Below are 24,183 nucleotides of genomic sequence, written 5' to 3'. Positions count from 1 at the left end.
ATCTGAAACAACAACAACAACAACAAATAAATCAGTTAGTACCCAGTTCTGTCTCTTTGACCTCACAACTGGTGACCCGAGGAGCGACGATAAACAGCAGTTTTGGCTTCGCCATTAATGGACTTACTACGGCCGCTTTACCTTCTGAGAGCCTTTAACGGTGACAAAGTCGAGGCCTCTGAAAGCTCCTTCCTCGGAGAACACCCACGCCACTAACAGACTAACTACGACGTACCTCCTTCAGGTACGTTCTGGGGGTTCTCGGACGGTTTGGCCCTGCCATTTACGATTCACGTCGACTGTATTCAGAAGTCATTAACGGAACCACACGGCGTATAGTTTTGACTTCTGACGAGCCCCAAACATCATTAGCAGACTAAATACGGCGCTCATTTCGCGTTTGGGTGTGAGGCAGAATGACAGACACTGAGGAAGAAAGTCCTCTGCGTCACCCTCTTGCTTTCGAGGGCAGCAATAAACCAGGCGATAAAACTCCCTCCGTTCTCGCGACAAAACACCGCATCCTGGTTTCTGCGGGCAAATCACAGACAAGGAGACCAAGGCGGACGTCACCACGACAACACTTGAAGATGCTGCTAGCACATTCATTTGATTTGTGATTTTCACTACATCTACGGCAAGCTTGGTCATTTCTACAATTTGTTGCGCTATGACCAAATTCATGACATTAAAAGCATTGATAGGGCATGTAGCAGCCGTATAATTTGCAACGGCTATACATAGATAGCCTTTCGATTTGTTGTGTGCATTTGATGATATAGTGTTTATATTTGTCATCTTTGGCTATCATTTCCTTTACAATTTTTAGGTCGTCATTTTCAGAAATGAGGTTACCTATCCATGGACTTTTCTTTACAATGTTATCGACAATGTCATCTTCATCCTTAGGGGACATAGACTACTTGTATTTTTGGCTCAAGTTTACCCTTCTCATTTACTGATATACTGATGATTTTCTGAATCTCCATTTTTGCCTTTTCTAAGTTTTTCCTGTCTGTAAATCTTACAAATAAGTTTCCATCTCTTGTTTTAACCTGTTCAACTGGCGCGTTATTTTACTCGTAATTTGTCCATTTTCATTTGCTGCTGTGCTCTCTTCGTTTGTAGATTTGATCAAAAGCACTTTTTTTTTTGTCTTTAGTGATTCAGCATGAGTTTTGTCATGTTTGTCATGGTCTTTACATCTTTATAAATTTTGTTTTGCATTTCATCTACGCTAGTTCCTCGTTGGACGGGTCGGTATATTCTCGGCTAGCACTCTGCTGGGTCCGCGTTCGAGTCTATGGTCGGCCAATGAAGAATTAGAGGAATTTATTTCTGGTGATAGAAATTCATTTCTCGATATAAAGTGGTTCGGATTCCACAATAAGCTGTAGGTCCCGCTGCTAGGTAACCAATTGGTTCTGAGCCTCGTAAAATAAGTCTAATCCTTCGGGCCAGCCCTCTCTACGAGAGCTGTAATCAACTCAGTAGTCTGGTTAAACCAAGGATACTTAACTTCTTTTCATCTATGTTGATCATTACGTCACTAGTTTTCTGAGCCGAATCCTGAATCAATTTTGTTAATATCTCTGTGTTTTCTTTTATTTCTTCATGTTCATCTTCAATGAGCTTTTTGTGTGTTCTTTGTTCAGGCCTCTTGCAATTATTACAGATGTACAATATGTTATCACTGCAAAGTATGGGTGTGTATCTGACCTCGATACCTGAACATTCATAATGAAACCATGTGTCACGCATTTCACAGCAAGTTCCTTCATCATCAACTTCTCCAGAGCAATGTCCGCAGGTTGCTGACTCTCTCTTGATTTGGGTTATTTCATCCCTCTCCAGTATTTTCTTCAGAGTTCCATCTTTACGTGCTGTTTCGATATTTATGAGATGATGTTCGTATGATATTTGATCTTCCCTTTACTTGATTTAATTTCTACAGTATTTATTTTCTCTTTCTCCTTCCTCTTCTTCGTATTCACTTTTACACAAAGCACTTCACAGACACGTCCTAGCCGCACGATCGCTCAAATTTAATGAAGAAACAGAGAGCAAGAAATGTACAAAATAAAATCATGCCATAGAGAATTTAACTTAATTAAACAAGAACCAAATGCAAGGAAGAGCAAAAGCGAGGGAGCTGTTAAATACGTACAGCTCTACTGCTGCTGCTACTACCATTACTACTACTGCTACCCCTGCTACCATATCAAGAAGATAAAGAGAAATTAATAGCTAACATACTAATCGCAGATCTGTCGAAAGAAGATTTTGAAAACAAGAACAAATTCTTCAAAGATATCTCGTACTATATAGAGACAATATACTTAAAGAAGCACAAGTAAAGGAGAAATAGAACGACCAAGGGAGCCGTTTCAAAGACAAATTTCATCTACTACTACTACCACCACTATCAATCTGTTGTTGTTTTCGTGACTAGTGACGTGAGCCGCTTCACAGTTACATCACAACTACTACTATTTCAGCGTCCAACCACCGTGCTACTACAGGTTCGAATTTAAGATAAAATTATTGGTTTGTGTGGAGTTAGATGATCTTAGGTAGAAGAGTTATGTCATGCTAATGACACCTTTCTGCTGTTAAGTTATATCCCTAACATCGGAATTCTAAAACTTGAATAAGACTACCAATAAGAGGTTACTTAGGCTATACTCTTGTAATCGGCAAGGTAATGATGACGCAGAAAAGCAGAGCTCACGTCAATCTGCAATGCATGATTTATCATTTCAGTGGTAAGCTTTTGATAAATTGAGACTTGTGGGAGTTGCTTTACGTTGCTAGGTTGGGTTGGGAGAGTCAGGACCCGGCCAGATCTGGGCACGACACTCAAGTTAAGCAAGGTTAGGTTAGGATGTGTCCTTGTTGAAGCGTATTAAATCAGCTTATAAGTTGACAGGGAATACGGCAAACAGCCCTATTTAGAGTATTTCTGGTCAGTAACCTATGGAAATGGGTAACATTGTTCTTCTACTTTACCTTATAATCAAACCGACCTTACAAGGGGGGTTAATGTAGGCATTACTTATGGTTCTTTGCAGTGCCTCTTCACCCCCTAACTTCCATTCCTTTTTACTTACTTCCATTCATATTCTCTTTCTTCCATCTTACTTTTTGCCCTCATCTAATTTTGTTTTGTAATGCGAGACTTTCTTCCAGCTACACCTTTAAAACCTTTCTACTTTCAATTTCCCCTTCAGCGCTGAATGACCTCATAGTTTCCAGCTCTTGGTCTTTGGCCAAAATTCTATATTCTATTCTCTTATTGAAATGTGTATTCAATCAGCTTTTAAATTAACTGGAAGTATGCCAATCAGCCATATTTGGAGTATTCCTGGTCAGCAACATACAGAAATGTGTTACAGTATTCTTTGTAACGTCCCTTCAGCCACTAGCTGCCACCTCTTTCATTCCTTTTACTGTACCTCTCTTTCTCCCACCTTATTGTCCACCCTCTCCTAATAACTGTTCATAGTGCAACTGCGAGGCTTTCCTCCTGTTACACTTTTAAAACCTTTTTGCTCTAATTTTCCTTACAGCACTGATTAACCTCATAGGTCCCAGCACTTGGCCTCTGGCCTAAATTTTATTTCCATTCCTATAATCCAATACAGGCATAAAATACAATGTATCTGTACTCAAATAAAAATGAGGAGCACAATCAGAAACCAGGATTATGGCAGGAAATTACAGACTAACCTAACCTAGGAAGCCAGATCCTACTTAAGTGGGGGTACCCTGATCTCTTAGTTCCTCGCTGGGTGAGCAGGTTCCGTTCTCAGCTACCACTCTGTTGGTCGCGAGTTCGAATCTCTGACTGGCCAGTGAAGAACAAGAGGAATTTGTTTCTGGTGATAGAAATTCATTTCTCGCTATAATGTCGTTCGGATTCCACAATAAGTTCTTAGCCACTTAAAAATAAATCTAATCCTTTGGGCCAGCCCTAGGAGAGCTGTTAACCAGCTCACTGGTCTGGTTAAACTAAGATATGCTTACTTCTGACGTTCAGGATCACCTACCTAACCTGACCTAGGAGGCTGTAAATCATTTAGTGAAGTATTGGGATGTATGATAACCACCTTTAACCCTCCTTTACCCAACCTCATCTAAGGCACCAGGTCTTACCTGCCCCAGGGGTCGAACTAACCTACCATAGAGCATCGTAAACCATATAGAAATGTATGCTTGCTTACATGCTTACATATTGTACTTTGGTTTTAGGTTACAGTATTTTCTTTTTACCCCCCTTCCCATCCTAAAACCTCCTCGATGTCAAGGATATGGTTTTCTGCTGGACTATGGTCCTCATTATCATTAGACTTTGGTATGTACGAGTGTATGTGTGCTTTGAGTCAACCCTCAGCCAACCAGTCCGACAAAAATAAAGATCAAAATCTTATGACAACGGTCATTTACTTCAGTAATCGGAATTTTCAAAACATATATGCATCCAAATATGGTTCTTTCCTGTTCAGTCATAAAAATTGCATTTAAACTGTCAGAAGAAACTAGGCCTGTTCCATATTTAAAATCTCTTTAACTCCTTAGAAGGCTAGCCTTAGTGTTTTCAGCGCCAGCATACAACCAGATGCAGAGTGAGAATACAAATCTTTGTCTTTTTTATGGATTACCTTTGGCAAAAGCTGGCATCATCATTAAAACTTTGTTATCAGAATAGTTAAATAGTGGCAGGTGAGTAACAGGTGGGGGAACCCTCAACTCACTTGAACAACAGTGTCACTTCTTTGGCTTTCATAAACAGAAGATTTGCACTACTCTCACTAATGATTGGCTTGTTTATGATTTTGGTTATGATTACTGTAATAATGATGGGGCCTGAGGATTCTCCAGCTTCAAAATTCATTTTAATTGTTCCTGTTGACGATATGGGTGAACTTTGTGGTTGCCTGCCCAGTGAAGAGGTACTGGTCCAGGTACAGAAAGTTGAGAAAGGCGCTGTTGGTGTCTTCAGAGGGGAAAACACTGCCTTTCTCACCAGCTCTTCCTTGCTTTTCACTAGCCTTTACCCCAGCTTTAGCTGTTGGTACAGTGTCCAGCCATTTGGTCCCTGCATGGGCCAAGCAGGGTATGCATAGAAGTCTCTGATTGCTTCTTTAGCTGGAACAATGTCAGTTCCCATAACCTCTTTGTTCCCGCTTCAGAACCCACCTCTCCTGTTTCTGAAAAGATGATTCTGAGTCATCCCTAGAAGAAAAATGAACTGCAAGAGGCATTATGGGCTTCCTAACGTATTTTTGGAGACATCTCGACAGTTGCTTTTCCAACCAAGAGCATGAGAACCTACTCTGCTGCTCCTTCTTTGGCTGCCCCAGCAGACCCTGCTCTGATCCCTTTGTGTATGCCTGCGTTGTCTCGGTTCCTGGAGGGTTTTGGAGAGGATGGAGAGAGTCTCATTAGAGATTGAAGAAGCGCTGCCATGCTTGGCCTTCCTTTTACTTGTCACCCTCTGTACTCCTAACCCACCTCCTACTCTCCCATTGCTGGTCAGTGGAAGTTTAGGAAAATGACCCAGGAGGTGGACCCAGGAGGTGCCCCTCAACAAAAAGGGTAAGAAGTCTTGTCATGAGTGTCACCCAGTACAAATCAGTCTTACTAATTAGGTATCTGTCCATTTTCATAACCCCTTGTTAGCCCTAAAAGTTTGTGGACTACTACGCTCTAACTTCAGCAGTCCGTTTAGCTCCAAGGGCATTAATCTTACCTTATAGGACTGATGAGAGTTCTCCTTCTTAAACAGCTTCTTGGCTACTAAGACTATCCTAGTTATGTGTGATAAAATATATAGAATTTTTAAAACTGAAATGTATTTGTTAGAAAACCTCATCACTTTATGAAATTGTTCAAAGCTTTCCTCCCCATCCCTCTTTCTCCTTGGTAATAATTCAGATAACACTTGGGATGATTCAACTGTCACTAGAGAGAGCTTTGGAGCTCAGATGAGCAGATGGTACTATGGGAACTTTTTCTGCTGTGGAACATATCTTTAAAATGAGCAGACAACATATTTAAGGCTATATAAAATGTGTATAAAAAATCTTAAGTTTTTACAAATCTTAAGATTGTTGTTTAAAAATACCTGATTTCAAGAAATAAGAATCCAGCATTGTAGAGACATATGCAATCTCCCAATTGAGTTCTCATGAGGCTGTGATATTTTTGCCAAATTTCTTTCCAAGTTATTACTCTTCAGGGTATTTTTTAAATGAGCTAAGTTAGTGGGGGCATATATTTTTAGAAAGTTGCACTAATTAAAGAATCTATTTGCTTTATAACATATTTGTATTATTATTTATTGAAAATATTTCTATTGCAGCCCTTCTGTTGCTGAAACAGCTTGTGCTGTTGTGGGCTTGGATGGTGGCTGCCATTATATTATGGACAGCTACAAGAATTATAGTGCTGTCTTGATAGCTGAGGAGCAATTGCTTATCTATCTAGGATGACCAAATGTGCAGTTCCTCACTGCCCAAATAGAAATGAAGTGGATACAAAGGAAAGAGGCATTACCTTTCACAGGTATGTTTATCTTTATTTTTTCTAAATATCTTAATTAGTTGTTTCTTTTTTCAGTACTGAAGAATGTGTGCATATAAAACACAAGCCTCTTTTGTGGCCTGTTTAAATATGCATGTGGGAAGTTTGTACAAAAGCAAAAGAATTCCTGAGTTACTGTTAGGTTCCCATGCACTTTTTCTTCAAAGATAATCGTACAGGTAAAAATTGATCAAATGGCAGCAGTCTCAAAAGTACGAGCCGGATCCATTATTTCTGTGTTATTTGAATCTTCACTGCCGCAGTCACGTTATCATAATTGTTTAAAGGTCTCTTCAGTGCAAAGCAATACATGAGACTGACAACATTATATAGGAACCAAGCCAATGGTATATCTTATAGGTGTTGCAGAGGCCAAAGGAATGGACTACCCTCAATGCTCACACCCTCTGCTGGCAGATGACAATCTATACATGCATACAGTTAATGCTAAAAGGACAACTAATCTCTGCATCCTCCTGGTGGATATTCAAATGAAGAAACTGTTTCACTGAATTCTCTGTTCTGGATTCTTTTCATCAAAATCACAATAAAATAACATCATATTTGTCTGCTATAAAGACAACTATAAAGAAACTGTCATAGACATAAGCATTATCTTTAGTAGTACTGCTGAAAGTAGCCAAGAAACCTATGCACAAACAATATGCAACAGATGGGAAAGGACAGCCAGCTGACAATTTATAGCAGACAAATATGATGTTATTTTATTGTGATTTTGATGAAAAGAATCCAGAACAGAGAATTCAGTGAAACTGAGTAAGAGTATCATTCACATTTGAATATCCACCAGGAGGGATATGTATATACAGAGATTAGTTGTCCTTTTAGCATTAACTGTATGCAGATTCAGTACTAATTGCTTTGGACATCTGCCTTGATTTCATTTCATAGGGGCTGACTTGGAATGCAATACAGTATCTGTCAGACAAGACACAGATTCAGTTTTCATCTTTAGAAATACAGATATTACCCACGATCCAATACCTGTGAGATGAGGCCCAGATTTAATTGTTGTATAGGCTCTGTTTTAAAATTCATGTCCCAAATTCTCCCAGGCTCCGAATTTTTCTTGTCAGACAGAAGGTAGCATCACTAAGAAAAAGCCATGTGGATTCTCGGGTGTGTCTCAATTACCTACCTCACTTTTTGTGAACCTGCAGTGCTTTTAACATTTCTACTCACAGTTACCTTGGTGTTAACTTTTCAATAGGATTGCAGTTCCAGCACTCATTACTAGAGTAAAAGCCCAGATTCCCTGTGTATTACCTGTTTTTGTGTATTGTAGCATAAAAAACTGATAAATTTTGGAACTGACAATGGAATTCCAGCCAATACGCTAACCCTGTCAGATACCGAATCTAAAAGCCATCCATTTTCCCAAATTTTTCCAATTCAGACAATGTATTTTACAAAGGCTGTTGTGATAACAACAAGGCTGTTTTGATAAGGCTGTTGCTGCACTACCAGCTAGCAAAGGAAAAATATACGCAATATTTAAGAAACGTGGAGAATTGTACACACACACCATTGAAACAAGAAATACTGACATCTCAATAGAGATATGGATGATACAAGAAAAAAAAAAAGTACAGCACAAAATTAATTTTCAGCGCCAAAGACAGCAAGGTGTTACTTGCTGTACTGATCCTTGAAATGATTGAACTACAACTATTAACACCACAGGCACTACCCAAAATGATACCTGGATAACTAAAGGTTCTCCCTTTTGTGTGTGTGTCTAGGAAGCTGCTCACTGCAGGATTAAAGGTACATAAACTGACTGGGTTAAGTTAAAAAAAATTCATTTTATTATTCATACATTAACAATTCATATAAACTTTATCAGAAAATATCTGAATGTATTCTAAAGGGTTCCACTGAACATTAGGCCAAAGGATAGCTTGCATAAAACTCTTGTAAAGTTCTAGACTGGTTCCTGCCCCCCTTTCCACTAATATGGATTTTTAGTTTTAGCATAATGCTGTATATGAATTGTGTTGTCACTATTTAAAACATGTATTGCGACTTAAAATAGCAAAGTGGTCACTTTGTTATTTTCATTGCATAAAGTATGCAAGTTAAATGTGACTCTCCTAGTAGATATTTATAACATTTAGGAAAATCAGTATTGCAAATGATAAAATATTAGAATAATTATATATATTAAATATGCAGAAGTATGTACAGTAAACCCAAAATAAATAACTCTCTCTCTCTCTCTCTCTCTCTCTCTCTCTCTCTCTCTCTCTCTCTCTCTCTCTCTCTCTTAAAGTCTCTCTCTCTCTCTCTCTCTCTCTCTCTCTCTCTCTCTCTCTCTCTCTCTCTCTCTCTCTCTCTCTCTCTCTCTCTCTCTCTCTCTCAGATTAAAGTGCTCTTTCATAGCTACAAATTTAATTATTATTTTGCAAACATGGGTAAGTATCTTTCAGACTACAAAATTGTGAAAACTGGTGCATTTGTATTCTGCTTGTGTAAAAGTGAGGTACTACTGTATACAGTATATTCAATTAAAACTAGTTTGCTGAAGATTATAATATTTAAAACTTATTATAAGAGTTATGTTTTTGTCTTAAACCAGTTTTCCAGTTAATCTTAATACTGTACTTATTACAGACTTCCACACAACAGAGAAGACATACTTATGCAGTGGATTGTGAACCTCAATAGGAAAAATTGGTCTCCTTCAAAGAGAGCGTTACTTTGCTCAGATCACTTCGCTCCAGATTGCTTTATTAGGAAACGTCACCGATCCTTCTTGAAAAGGGATGCTGTACCTACTATCTTTAAAGCTAAAGAAAACTCAAAAAAGGTAAACTATTTTCATTGGTTCGAGGTATGTAAAGTTACCTTTTATCTAGCGCAAAGGTTTGATACCCATCATTGTATTGATGGAACTGGTGTTGCATTATGTCATTACAATAGACAAACATATTTTAGTGACCCTGTGTTTTTCCCCCAAGAAATGGCTAAAAAATAGCAACCAAGTTTTACATGCAAAGTTGGGGGATAATGTGAGCTAACGTTTTCTCAGCTGCTAACTACTATAGCTTCTTATATTTCTTTCCAGTCCAGTTTTATAATACTGTACTGTAATATTATTTACTTAAACATTATCATATTAACCATTTTTATTATCTGCATTTTTACTATTACTATGGTCATTATTATATATAAGTTCTGCTTTGATTGAAAAATACATTATTGAAAGCATTAGTGCAAGTTGTCTTGGGACAAATATCTTTTTTTCAGCACTCAGCTCTTCAAATGTTAAACAGTAACTTGGATCATGTATGTGTGTTACTTTATTTACATTTTACCCACTGCATATGCATTATGATTTCATATAAAAATTCAAGTACTGTATCAATCATTATAACAGCTTACTTAATATAAAAACATGGTGATAGCACTGAAAGATTTTACTATCAAGATTTTGGCTCAAAAGCATGATTTTGATGTTGACAAACCCATGTATTCAGAGTGGCATTTGTGTCAGGGTAGCGCACAGAATTGTTTATGAAATAGCGCACACAATTGTTTATGAAATCCATAAGTGAAAAGAAAATTATGAAAATGCCTGTCATAAGAAGGAATGGGTTAATAACATCAGATGATAACGGGGACTTTTATCTTCAAGTTTATCTGTGTGGAATCACACACAAATTAGACAAAAGTGTTGAAGAGCTGCAACATCTCGCACAAACAACGATTCAGCGTATAAAGAGATTTGTACTTAGCATGGACACACAAAATCTGAAGTCTGTGATGTAAATTTCAAACTTTTGTTAAAAGTGTCATACTCCCAATTTCTCAAATTGTTTTTTCCTAGTTTTGCTTTGGCTTATGTAGGAAGCAATGGTATATAATTATGGAATAGTGACTAAGGGATTTCCCTCCAGTGAGGGACAGTAACTTTATAAGAAAACATGAAAGTTTTGTTACTTGTTCATGACTATACAGCAATCATCCATAATCAAGCAGTTTTATTCATGAACATGAGGCTTAGATTTTGTATTGTTGCATATTTTTGTTAAGTTCTTGGAAAGGAAAATTAGTCTATTTTTGTATGCCATGTTTGAGTTCAAAGAATTTGTTTGCTAACAAGGGTACATCATAGGTTCCCTGAAGAAGTTATGTTTTGAAATCTGATCTATGCTGTGTGCAAACTGTAATTATACACAAATGCCATTAGCATTAAGGTGCATTCACACTACAGTAGAACATGCCCTAAACACATAGTAAACTTATCACAGCCATATCACAAACAGGTTGAAAACAAGTCAACAACAATAAGTAGAGAATAAGTATTTATCAATTCCTGGTTAATTTTATGAAGCACCAGTTAGATTGCCATAAATTCATTGGCTTTTATTTAACCTGTTTGTGATGCAATTTAGATGCATCCTTAGAATGGCATATGCAAGACTGATGCTTAGAAATTTTACAAGACATTTATAATCCAGTTCAGTATTATGCCAGCATTAATGCAAAGATAGTAAAAAGATTAAGTTTTGTATTTCACACATGGAGATACTGTACTGGGCTTTTATTTAATCTTTTTGTGATACAGCTTAAGTGCATCCTCAGAATGGCATATACAAGACATTTATAATACAATATAGTATTATGCCAGCATTAGTGCAAAGACAGTAAAGAAAAATCAGTTTTGTATTTAGCACATGGAGATATGGTTTTAGATATACTGGAACTCAGAAAAATTACTGCTGTGAGAATGCTTAATACATCTATTTTTCAGAATTCTGGTAATGGAAAAGCAGTCAACTTAAAGAGGAAGAGAAGTCACTCAGACGAAATTCAAGTGAAGGCAAAACGGCATGTGGATAACTTTCTGAAGCAATTTCCAGAGCCAGAAGATGCTAAGGGCAAGAATGATAACACTAGTAATTCCAACTTAGAGCAAAGAAATTATGTTTTTGATTTCAAAGATGGTGATAATAAATACGAAAGTGTTGATATACCAGGGAAAAGTTTAGGTAAAGCTGGAGAGAATCATCCATCTAATGTAGCAAAGCAAAGTAGTAATGCAATTTGCTATGAATCTGAAGGTACAGGAAACAGTTATCAGCCTTACAAAAATAAATATATTGGTGCTTGTTCTTCAGGCCATTCTGGACTGAATAGTGTAAATTTAGATAGCCTCTTGAGTTCATTGTTTGAAAAGAGACTGCTTTGTAACTACAGCTTAGAAATTTTACAAGCATTTGGAGAGTATCCTAGAAAACTTGTGAAACTGAGGGATGTTAGTACCGATTTCCATATACATCACAGTGACTTAGAAGATGAGCTTATGCAGTTCAGCACAGTATTGTACTTTGGCTCACCTGCAGCATATAACATTGTTGGTGACATATTCCAACTCCCATCTTTGTTGGAGCTAAGGAATCATATTAAAATCAATGGTTACAGGCCAGGATTTACCCAGAAAGCCTTATCAATACTTAAAAGTAAGGTATCTAAAAGTAATGATGGTCAGTTTTGTTGTATAATGTTTGATTTTATTAGTATTGATGAAGTCCTGAACTCAGACACTATTAATGGTGAGCACTCTGGCTTTGTAAACATTGGGGGAGGAAAAAAATCAGCTTACAGGGCAGATGAGATTCCAATAGCTCAAAAAGTTTTAATGTTTATTGCAGTAGGTTTAAATAAAGACTGGAAATTACCATTTGGTTATTTTCTGTGCAAAGACCTTTCTGGTGAAATTCTGAAAAATATCACTGAGGAAGCGATCTATGTTCTTGAGGAGTGTGGTCTTCAGGTAAGAGCATTGGCATGCAGTGGTTCAAAGTGTAATATAAAAATGGGAGAGCTTTATGGCTGTAAAATACACCCAAAGAAGACTACAGGAAAGAGAATGCATGGCAAGAATTTTGTGGGAATTACAACTCATTTTTCTCATCCATTTGACCGTACACAGAAGATATACTTAGTGTTCAGCATACGTCATTCTCTCAAGCTCCTCATGAATCTCTTAGAGGACAAAGGAACTCTGTTGAGTTCTGTGTATGGGGTAAGTGTTTATGCACCAGATTGTTTGAAATTATATAAAAAATATTATAATTTAATTTCTGTGCACAGTTCATGAACTGTTGGACACACTTGTTTTTTATATTAGATAAATAGTTTTGAAAGTAAGTTCAATTACATATTTGTCAATTTCAATCTCTTGCCAGGTACAGTACCATTGTATAGTTAATTTTCTTTTTGTCACTCAAGTTAGTTGCACTTTGTGTCAAATCAACCCCAACCTGTAAATTAATTTTGATGAATTTGTGCATCATACTAAAAAAGCTTTTACATAAATTCAGGAAGAATTAAGTACACAATTAAACATAAAAAATAGCACATAATGTTACAAGATGCTTAAGTTGCATCAAGAATGCAGATGAGGTGGACAGAGGTTATGACTCATGCTTTACCAAGCATGGCAAATATCTTAGTTTGACACTGTACTTTGCTTTACTGAGCAATGCTGTTTTTTATCTCCCATTGTTTTGGGCTTTAGCACTATTGATATTTATTATTTTTCATTTACACTGAGAAAAGCCCATCTTATAGTGATTTCCTTATGATGCAAAGTGCTGTGAGAGTTGGTAGGCTGCACCAAAGTCTGGGCATAGTAGTGGTGTAGCAGTGTAGTTCAGAATTGGTTTTATATATCAGAATTAACTGAACTGCGAAAGTATTCACTGACCCCTAGTAAATCTCAGAGGTGATGGATTCTTGTAGTACTGATATTATAAAACGTGTGTGTAAATTTATGTTGTTATCTTGATGAAGCCTTCATCTACTGGTGGTGTCAAAACTCCCAGTAGCAAGCATCCTTACCTGGTAACATATCACACATATGCATACAGTATAAAGGTATTGCCATACATGCAGAAGTTATTGTAACCTTTTAAAAAGGTTGTTATGACCTACAAGGAAATCAAGTACAGTACTCTATTATCATAGGTCTAGTTATGTTATAAGCATCTTTTACCGCCCCAATGAAGATACCCAATTGGATGATTGCAGCTGGAAATTTAAAAGCAATTGCTTTCCTTCTGAAGACAGCTTGGTGTAAACTTTGTATTCCTTATAAACAACACCCTCCTCCCAGCCACAGTGATCAGCATGTCTGTGCTACATAGTGGAGGCTGAAAAGGGACCTGATGTAGTTGTTGAGAAGACGAACGTCCTCAGCAGATGAGGACTCATCCAGTTTTTTATTTGCCAATCTATTTGTTTTTATGCACATAATCTTTACACTCTGAAATCTACTTACCAAGTAATAAATTGTTAAGTGAAATAAAAGTTTGCATTTACAGGAATTAATTATTTAATATTTATCATCTTAGTTCTGTATAGAAATTCTGTTTACTTTTCAGGTGGTTGACTGGAAATTTATCAAGAATCTGTACATGGGCAGTGCACACAATTGCCTAAGTAATCAACGTTTTCAGCAAAATACAGAGTTTGCAAGGTTTTGTCATCTTCAACAAACAATATCTCTCTGTCAACCTTATTTCAGTAGTTCTTTAACTGGTGCTCTTGAAATTGCAGGAGCACTCGAGCTATATGGATTTGATGATGTGGAATCGACTACTAACTTTGCTTCAGATGTACAAAGGTAAGATGTGGATTTACATAAATATATTGCAATTTCATCTTTTGCTGTTGGGAACATGCACGCTACTTTGTTCAGTTTAGTAGTTTTGTTAGATTAACTGATATAAATTTATTGCAAGGCAACTTAATTTATTTGTACTCTGTAGCAGGTTAATGAAGATAAATAAGGGTACTGGGTGAATGATTGGTTAATAGTTCAGTGTGTTTTATATGCATTTGATGTTACAAGATTTGTTTGTTTTTGACCAGTGATAGGTCTTATACTTAGGCCAGAGAGGATGGCTAAAGTACAAATTAACCATGGAGGATGGCTAAAGTACAAATTATCCCTGGAGGCCACTATCCTTCTGTACACGATGTACTGTTCATCAGCAACATAAAAATGGAACTGATTAAAAAATTCAACAGCATTCTTAGAATTAGAGGATACACAGGTGCAGGAATTCAATGGGACAAGGATCACAGAGGTGCTAGAGCAAACAATAAGAAGTCAGATTTACTCAATACCAGCAGAAATCGTAGAGGTCCCTTCTCTCCAGATCAGGAACTTGAACAGCCTCCACAAAGGTGATTATTAGGATGATATTATGGCCATATGATGAAACATGAGGCAACAGGGCCCTTTGTTTAGAAGTATTTCCACCTTGATACCAAATCATATACAACATCCTATGACTGTAAGCAGAATGAAGAACTTAGTCAAGTGGCCTGAACAGTGAGTTAAATAGAAGCCATGAAAGCAAGAGGATGTTTATTAAGACAGGACAGCAAGACTCTTCCATTACATTCCCTTTACCAGACTGTCATGCCTACACAAAATACATCCCATGAAAGAGCCATTCTCTTTAGAAGTCACTCTAAACTGAGTTGAATACAAGGTAATTAAGTATTTCATGCACTATCAACAAAGTGCCTGGGATGATGCCTCTCCCAACTGATCCTAAAGACACAGTATTACTTGTAAGTTTGTCCCCAGCTATTTCCGTGGCTGGTTAAGGTGCAGAAAGATATTTAGCACATTCAGGGTGCACAAAAGAGTTGTTTACAGTAGGTCCTCGACTTGCGGTGGGGATCCATTCCAGCACATGGCTGTAAGTTGATTTCCGCCGTAAGTCAGTGTTTTGCCGTTATTGGCACTTTAACAGCGCTTGATGTTTGGCGCCGTACCTTGATGTTGCATCAAGTTACAGCACCATTAACTTGATGCCTATTCTTGCCGTTATCGCTGTTGATGGCGCTTACAGCACCATAACTTGATGCAGCACCAAGTTACAGGTTGTAAAATGCCGTTAACAGCACTGAAAAGATCAAATCTGCCTTAAGTTGGTGTTGCACTTTGAAATACAGTACCATTACAGTATTTACATGATTCAACCTTAGTTCTTATTGAACAGACAAGCCAAATGAGTGCCCTTAAGCAAGGAATAAGAAACTTTTGGTGAAAGTCTTGCCAATCTCCCATTCAGCAATAATGAGCTTTAATTTTGGTAGGTATCTGTAATCACAGCACTGAGAAGACAAGGTCTTACTTTCCATGGTACCTACTTCTGTGACATACTTTCACCCCATACAAACCCTCATTTTTCAATTTAAGCATTATTATCCTACATGATTATCATACTCCACAGCATACTTGTGACAACGTATCTGTGTTGCACACCTAATGAGAAAAGGAAGATAGGATAACCTTCCAGAAAAGAGGATGGGAATGGAGGGGGTTATCACATGTAAGAGTGAGAGGGAAATGTAATGCATTCAAGTTCATGAAACAATTATGAAAATGTTACTCATGGTCTGGCAGAAGAATTTACTTGGATGCAGCGAGAAGAGCAGAAATGTCAAAAAGCAGGGTTAGAAGTTAGGACCCTTAAAAACTACAGTTTATGTTTACTTATAGCTTTATATTTGTGTAGGAAATTAAGATATATTTCTCAGTAAAAAAAGGGCAACCTGAAAATAATCTAACATTAATCACTGTTTATCCTCTAGGGCATCTGAGCTTTTGAACTCTAGAAATCCAGTAACTACAGAAGACAAACAATCAATTTGTATGGTTACCTTTGATGAACAAGAAGAGTCAATGCTGGATATAGCAGATCGCTTGATTAACCTCGAGACAATTGTGGGAAGACGAATAACAGAGGAAGGGCGGTGGACATCCGTTACTCTGATTGCTTTTACACTTGTCAGTGTGTCACAGCTAGCCTCAGACCTGCTACAAAAAAATACAATTAGGTAATTTTCTTCTTCATTTTCCAATACAGTGTTGCTTTTATTTTGTGTGATCATGTCATGCAGAGCCTGACAGTTGTACAGTGATAAAGATGCTATGAATTTTTTGTTTAAATGGTGTAAAGGTTCTGGTTTGTGTAAATCTACTGCTGTTTTGCACACATGGTTTTTTCATCTTATTTAATTCTAGTGTTAAAATTTTTATATTTCTTTGTCCAGTGTTAATACAGTCTCAGTGCTTAAAAGCTTTAATTTTATGCATGAGGGGAAAGATTATTTCAGAAATGGCCAGAGTAAACAAAAGGAATTCATCATCATCTACAAAGGAAAATTAGGAGAAAAATAGTGCTGCTTTTGCTTGTTTTTCTTCAGCTGTGATTGCTGAGAATAAGAGTCACATGCCACTTTAGAGGGACAGTATCATGGGGTGGACAAGACCACTGCCTCCCTGAACTTGTTAACATGAGAGTCCAGTAGAAAGAGTCTAGCTGCTACTGTCTATCAGCAAGCCTTGATACTTTGTCTGCTGCTTGGGCTCAAAATCTGACTTCTCTCAATTTACCACAAACCCCAGAGTGTTATCAAATACAAGGATGCTATTTCTGTCCCAGAGTAACAGGTGAATTCTCGAATGAACACTGAGCATTTGCCAGTCCAAAGCACACAGCCTTGAGATGATAAGATGGTCCCTTTGCAAATAAAGTGATTCTTTCTGTTGGAGGGGTATCCAAAAATATGCAACCGTCAGGTCTACATAAAGCATAAAACTGCCCTCTCTGATCTCACACTTTGTTGTGTGATGAATTGATCCACAGTATGTTCATCTGCATCTTCTATAACATTATTTTACTGTGTCCATATTTACTGTAATTTTTGCATCATAAGGATTTAGGTACATGCAGTCTTACTTCTCTATTTTGACCTAAAATTTTAATTTTCAGTGGATATTTAGCATGCTATTTTCATCTTGAGCAGTGTCTGTTGAGCAAATTCAATCTAGGAAGAGTGAGGTTGATGACTGGTCTTCAGCTTCCCATCAACTACACTAGGAAAGGTCAACTGTAGAAGCTGGAAATGGGCATCTGTGACCTCCAGCACATTCCTTTCCAGCATCGCCCTCATGCCCGCCAACAAGGTCACATCTTTGGATAATCCTGGGATGACTAGCATCTCCCTGGTTACGGCTGCTGGAGAAGGGGTCTGCCTACTTTAGCATCCCCCCTCCCTTCTTCCCCTTTCCTCCCTTTTGAGCCAGAGCCTGAGAGGGAAACCCTAAGGAAGGAGATTGTACTCCCAGTTTTGGGTTTTGAGTATACCCAGACACCAACACTGCCAGAATAGCCTAACCCAGAGATTGGATGTGGTTCTCTTTAAAGTTTTAGAGGGTTTAAAGCAGATCACACAGTGGATTAATGTGCTCAGACTGTTGGTTCACCTTTTCTCCACTGCCATCCCAACCTTGCTCTTCAGATAGAAAGCACTGATCCATTTTGCATCCCTAGGTTACTCTCAGCCGAACTTGCCTAGAGATGAAGCTACAAATTGAATTGCTCTTCTTTTCAGGAAAAAAATCACCTACAGATTCACTGATTTGTTGGAGAGGAAAGTCAGTCTTTCCTCCCAACACCTATAACTTCCTAAACTTCATCTTCTCTTTGTCAAGCAACTAGATTACAAAATCAGCCAAAATGTTTGACCAGAGATGAAGCCACGAGGTTGCCTGCAAGGATGCCATGGCAACTGACTTACCAGAAGAAAAAGACATTCCTTCAGCTCAGAATATCTGCAGGAGGAGATTATATGTCAGCCTGAATATTCTCAAGTCAACTGGACAGAGAGAATTCTTAACAGCCCTCTCACACGTAGAATCTCCACCAGTGTGTGTCAGAGACAAAGGAAGTTGCAAGGGAGCTATCTGGTTGGGAAATGAGACCATTTACCTGCTTCCATAACCCTCTGGCAAGTGGAGACCACAGAAGTCAAAACAAATCTCACTCCAGGGGAAAACTTGAAGGTCTGCTTCATTAACGAGATCAGATGTAACAGAGGTGTCTTGGGTCACTTTCTTGAATCTTTGGACTCAAGAATGAGCACAGTGATCTCCAGAAGTGTCTGCCCAGTTTAGCTTATCAGAGTGTCAAAGATATAGGACTCTCCTGTCCAAAGGGATCCCTACAGACTGACATGGATCTTTTCCTGAAGGGGAGCAAAATTCACAAGTCCAGCTTGGTGACTGTGCATTGGATTATGGGACATTCAGAGGTTATCTATATAAAAGACTTCACATTAGTATGTGTAGAAAAAATGAAAATTATTCTCAACTTCCGATAATTAGTAGGCTTAACTTTTCGTTTGTATACTTGAAGTATGTTAGAACAAGTTTACTCATTCTTTCATTTAAAAAATGGATATATGGACCAGTAATTTAGCCGTGTTACCAGCCTCTGAAATATTAAGAAAGAGATAGGAAGTGCTCCATATTTTTTTAAATATTCATATTGTAGTTTGTTAACTACACAGACTTTTTAAAATTTTTCAAAGCTTGATTATGGATAATGTCACAATGTAGTGTTGATTTTGTTAACTACAAATACTTGTTTAAATTTCTCCAAGTTAGATCCTGGATAATGTAAATATAATGCATTGTATTATGCCATTATATATTTCATTACAGGACTTGTTGAATATAGAGTCAAAGGCTGAATGCTTTGAAGATTAGAGTCCTTTTAACTTAAAAGTAATATCTGGTACGTAAACTTCTTACTGATGCATATCTATATTGGCAATGTAAAAAACTTTATTATCTTGTATTTTCAGATATTTTTCTACTTACCGTATAGATTTAGACCACTGGGAAATGGTGGTAAGTAGCCTTCAGAAGTTTGGGAGATGGAACAAGAAACCTTCAGCTTTAGAGTTCTACAATGGATACGAGAAACTCTTTGAGTTGTTTTCTGAAGAAACTTTCCAGAATTTTGATTTTGAAGGTGAAGATTTTACTGTAGGGCAAGGTGATAAATATATAAGTAGAAGTCCCGTTCTAAAAAGCAATACCTGCGAATTTCTCGCTCTCTATTTCACACATTCTCAGTATCACACAGACCTAGATATTTATGTAATAAATAAGGCAAGGATTATTGTACAAAAAATTTCTGAAAGGTTATCCTGCCCTGAATGTATGGCTGCACTGTTAAGTGAAGAATATGTCTTTAATGTTGATTCTATTTTTAAGAAACGTGTTATAAAACCTTCACGGTATGTTGTTAAACTTATAAAAACTGCAGAAACGTTTCTGAAAACTAAGTTCATTTTTAATAAAACTGTGCCTGAGGGAACAGTAGCATACATTTTCAGAGAGTACTGTGACCTCAGCAACAACTTATATTTACCTGAAACTTCAAATAAACATTTTACTGAGGAACCATACCACATCATATGTCTAACCAGGGTGATAATCAAAACCTTAATTACATTCAAAGTCTGGAAACGAATTATGTTTTTATGACATGAATGAATGGAAATTATGAAGTTATATTAATTAAAACTGTTTATAAAGAAATTTGTATATTATTTATGTATGTACAGTATTTTAAATAAACTGTTTATTTTCTCTGCAATCTCAATAGTCCATGATTTTATATTTTTAAATTGTAATATAGCAAAATAACCATATATTCAACCGTAATCTAAAGTGTAAGTTACATATGTATCCTAGTTCAGTGTAATAGTTTTATCTATTTTTTCTTGTATGATCATTTCAACTTTATTTAGATTACTTAATTTAAATATTTTCCTAGGTAGATGTCATTTCAAGAATAATATAGCCATCACAACCCCATACACAAACATCACTTGTGCCATACTCTTAACATTTTTTCAGTGGTAGAGGTAAGAGTTAAAATAAAAGCAGGGACAATGATTAATACAATTACTAGCAAACAGGTCCACCTGATTGCTCTAACATTATAGTTCCTGCTTTTATGACCACTGGCTGATCACAGATGACAACAGTACTACACCACCAAAATAGTTTATTCCTAAACATTAGAAAATAAATATAAGCATTACTATATAAATTAAGAGCATAAAATACATTACATACATAATACAGCAATCACCTCTATGTGCCTTCTTTAGCTACTTCATATGTTATAACATCCTGGCCAAAGACCCTTAATGCAATTGCAGTACAGCAAAAGCTTTTATTGAATTACTGTTAAGTAAAATTTAATATAAGGAAAATGCAAAATACACTAGGAAAACTGGAGGAGAAATCTTATTCCTTATTCAATATTTAATCTATCAAGTGAAGTATTTTTTTTCTATGTTAGAGTGAAATTTGATATACTGTATATCTTTTTTAGCATAGAGGGACCCCATCAGGGAACAGTTTATTAACCAAAACTTGCTGGTTAACTATGAAGGCAAGCTTGACTTTCCATACAACAATTAGCAAGTCTGCAAAATTATGAACAGAACACTAAAACCCATACTATTTTGTATATTAGATGGAAATGCGGGAAATCATAGTGTATATGAATCTTGACTTTTTCATCGATTTTAGTTTGAAACTTATTATTTTTATAATTGTCTAAAAATAAAACTATTTGCATGGTTCTTCATGAGTATTGAAAACATCAAGAACTCTACGAAATCTATAATGGACATTAAAACAGATATCTATAATTCAATTACAATTTCAAGAAAATACAAAAATAAGTTGGTAACACTAAGACTATAATTAGCACACATAGGCTACACTACATGGCATAAAGTGGAAAAGCAAACACCATAAACTCCAGGCCTGCCGAGGCTCATGGTGTTTCACCGATTCAATTGCTTTCCTCTTCCATCGATGCACTCAAGAAACCTTCACAAATAAACATAGGTTAAGTGTGCTCAGTCGTCTCAGCAAGGCCAAAAAAATTCTTACTGTAAACAAAGCAAACCTTGCCTGCAGTTTAAAGTCAATAATCTCTGGCGTTCCAATGAGATTAAGAATCTGAATTTATGCTTGAATACTCAAGGATTTCAGTTATTTAAGGTAATATATATTAGGCCTAATTCCAGTTGAATGTACTGCTGCATTACCTTCATGTTAAGTAATTTGAACGTAGGGGGAAATTGTTACATTCTATAATAAGTCATATATTTACAGAAACTAGATACAATAGCACCAGTGGAGGGTGAGATCCAGACAACTACAACAATATATCAAAAATGCCTACATCACCTTTAGCTAAAAGTAAACTAATCATCTATGCTAACTATCAGTATTTCTAGAAGTATCCTTAAATGTTATTTAAAATATCTAAAAACAGACTCTTCACATCTGACAATAAAAATTTCTTTCAAGAATTATATATTATAATAAAAAATAGATAAATATTTTATTGGCAACTACAAGTAAAGGAGGAGTTAAAGTCATATGGGGGAAAACAAAAAACTATCTGGAGGGTACGGGTAAGTGGGGGATCCATGAGGAGGCTTCTTGGGCAAGTATCAGGGTTTCTGTCTGTAATTTCAAAGGAATCCCACATGCAATTACAAGATCAGCTACATGTGATGTTCTTCAAGGAAGCTGAATTGGAAATGGCAGCCTTTTTGGAAAGAAAACAAAACATGTTATAACCTAGATTAAGTCAAAAAACATCGATGAGAGGACAAAGTTACTAACGTGCATTCATCCATTAATCAGAAAAATACTTTTTATAAAATAGTAATTAACTTTCCTGTACACTCCATAGAATGTAATTGCATATTAGATTTATCTACAAGATGCATGTTTTTCATGTATTCAATCATTACATCCAGTGTCAGAATGGGTTCACCAAGCCTTTACTTTGCCTGTATGAATATCTATGAGTGCAAACTCACAGCAGTCTTTCCATTTGACCTCAGACATATACGGTGGTTTCTTTCTTTTCAATGTCACCCTCCTGCAAACCACATGGAAATTTAGGCATATACTACCCTGAATTTTGCACAGTACCCAAAAGGCCAGTCTAATGTTCTTACAAAGAAATGTACTAAGAATAGGTTTGTACTGTGTAATAATTACTTGAATAAAAAATTTTGTCTTAATTTAGGTATGGATTCATACTTGTTCAAAGTGACTAAAATAATTCCAGTTCTTCAGTCACACATGGAATGAATGTTTACACTAAAACAATATCTTTTGTTTTTTTATGTACTGTGTGGGACATACTTTGAATGATATTCATGTGATCATAGCTGTAATAATTGCAGTTACTGTAGTGATAAGGACAGCAGTCATGATAAGGCATTTACAGGGATGTTCCTTAGACAAAATGCTTCTGCAGGGAATGACAAGAACCCCCATTCAGTCTACAGTGAACCCCCCGCATTCACAGGGGATGCGTACCACATCGCCCCCCGCGAATAGCTAAAATCCGCGAATACTTAAAACCCCTCTAAAAACACTTAGAACTGCCCATTTTGATAGTTTAAACACAAGAAAAACCCTGTAAAAATGCTTATACCTGAGTATTTTAATAGTTTTATCACAAAAAGTGCGTTTATTCATGAAAATTATATGAAAATACAGTAATTAGTGAATATTTCTCAGTGAAAAATACCGCGAATGGGTGAATTTTCCGCAAATAATGGCTAGATATATTCCACTGAGAAACCCGTGAATGAATGAGTCCGCGAATCACGAGAACGCGAATACAGGGGGTTTAATGTACTCAATGTCAAGCAACCATCAACACTAGTACCTCAAGCACCTCACCTCATTCTAGTGCCTTGCACACCACACCTCTTAATTAACATTTTGACCAATATATAAACTTCAGATATGGTATACTGTGCGTAAATATAGAAAAATTTTATTGCTTTCAGGTGCATTATGAATTTCTTGATTGGGACATTAAGTACTAGGCTGAGTTTAGTGGCTCATGTTTGTGTATTATGGTATAAAATAAATACAATTTATTCATTGAAAAACACATAAAACTGATGAAACAGGGATTGGACTGTGAGGTGATATAGCTATACAGTATATTTACAGGTTACCCAGTGATTAGAGGAAAAAATGGAAAGGTAACTGAGCTAATGATGGCAAAGTATGTCCCTTTTGATTTTAGTTGATGCCAGGATTAAATGGCTTATAGTAAGTACAAGGGATAAAGTTTCAAGAGTTACTTTACAGAAGAAAATGGCTACCAATGTATATCTTGAAAATAATTATGGGTTAAGGTACCCAAGAGCAACAACCCATGATGATGCATGTGGGATGATACAGTACCGTACCACAAAATTTTAAAAAATGGAAAAATCATAAAAAATTCTGCAACACTCACAGATCTTCAAACACAAAAATGAACTAAGTTTTTAACTTAGGCATTTGACATTGAAAACCTTGAACTATGAGAAAAGGCTAATTAGAGTCAATGATATTTGTTAAGTGTTTGGGGAATACGCTATCTGAAGAGCTTTCAAGCAATGTTCCTGCTCCTGTTTCATAATCTGGTTCCTTCCCATATTTTCTTTTTACTTGACTTCTTCTTGAAAGGCAAGTCCATACTGACATCCATCTTGGTTAGATATGCTCTAGGCTTGTCCCATCTTTATAATTAGCTACAGCTTATTCATCAGCAGCAGAGTAAAGCATCTGCTCAGTTGTATTTTATGCAATTGGACAGTGTCTCCAAACTCTTGAATCAGGAGCCATTTCGATTCTGCATTTCC

At 36.7% G+C, this 24,183-nt stretch overlaps 1 protein-coding gene across 1 annotated transcript in view; it reads right to left on the bottom strand.

Moving 5' to 3' along the window:
- LOC136830185 (glutamate receptor 1-like) overlaps nt 1-16,431 on the bottom strand; it is a 445,402-nt gene extending 428,971 nt beyond the window's left edge. Inside the window, exon 1 of the mRNA XM_067089464.1 lies at nt 16,297-16,431. The gene's annotated coding sequence lies outside the window, so the exon portion shown is untranslated. The remainder of the gene's footprint in view (nt 1-16,296) is intronic.
- Nucleotides 16,432-24,183: the final 7,752 nt, after the last annotated feature.

The sequence above is a fragment of the Macrobrachium rosenbergii genome, chromosome 4 (genome assembly GCF_040412425.1).
Source record: "Macrobrachium rosenbergii isolate ZJJX-2024 chromosome 4, ASM4041242v1, whole genome shotgun sequence".
NCBI lineage: Eukaryota > Metazoa > Arthropoda > Malacostraca > Decapoda > Palaemonidae > Macrobrachium > Macrobrachium rosenbergii.
The sequence above is the reverse complement of the archived record's forward strand: the minus strand, read 5'-3'. Positions and strand labels throughout refer to the sequence as shown.